This window comes from Myotis davidii, unplaced genomic scaffold (genome assembly GCF_000327345.1).
Source record: "Myotis davidii unplaced genomic scaffold, ASM32734v1 scaffold826, whole genome shotgun sequence".
Lineage (NCBI taxonomy): Eukaryota > Metazoa > Chordata > Mammalia > Chiroptera > Vespertilionidae > Myotis > Myotis davidii.
In genome coordinates this window covers 834,838-835,500 of record NW_006297142.1, presented here as the reverse complement: position 1 = coordinate 835,500, position 663 = coordinate 834,838, and positions in this window count along the sequence as shown.

The following is a 663-nucleotide window of genomic DNA, read 5'->3' as shown; positions in this document are numbered from 1 at the left end:
GAAAGAGGGGGCAGCCCACAGACACGGACTCTGCTAGCACCTTGACCTTGGAGTTCCCAGTCTCAATAAATGTTTGCTTCACCCACCTGGTCTATGTACCTCCTTAAGCAGCCTGAGCGCACTAGGACAGTATGTAGTCTGTATCGACTCAGAACTCCGTGTTTATTACGCTTAGACGTGCAAAAATATAGTTTTCATCTGAGGTACCATTTACCTACAACTCAGCAACTTTCACACGCAGGTCCTTTAGGGCTCCAACTCAATGTCTACATAATGTCTACTGTAGCTGGACCTGTGGAATGAGAAGTTAACTAGGAAAGGACGACCTGGATGTTCATGAAGAATAATTGTCTAGCTTTCTTTACAATATCTTTGACTGGTTTAGGGATCCCAACAATGTTGGTTGGCCTCATAGGTGGAGTGGGAAAGTATTCTTACCTCTTCAATTTCCCGGTTGAGGTAGTGTAGAATTGGTATGATTTCTTCCTTGACTAAATGGTAACATTTACCACTAAAATGATTTGGCCCCGTCACGAATTCATGCACTGGTGAGTCCTGCAGGAAAGAGGGTAGCCGGGAGTTGGCGGGCCAGCACCGCCCCTGATCAGGGTTTGGGTGGCCGATCTGTGGCGGCTCCAGCAGCGGTGGGAGGACAGAAGGTAG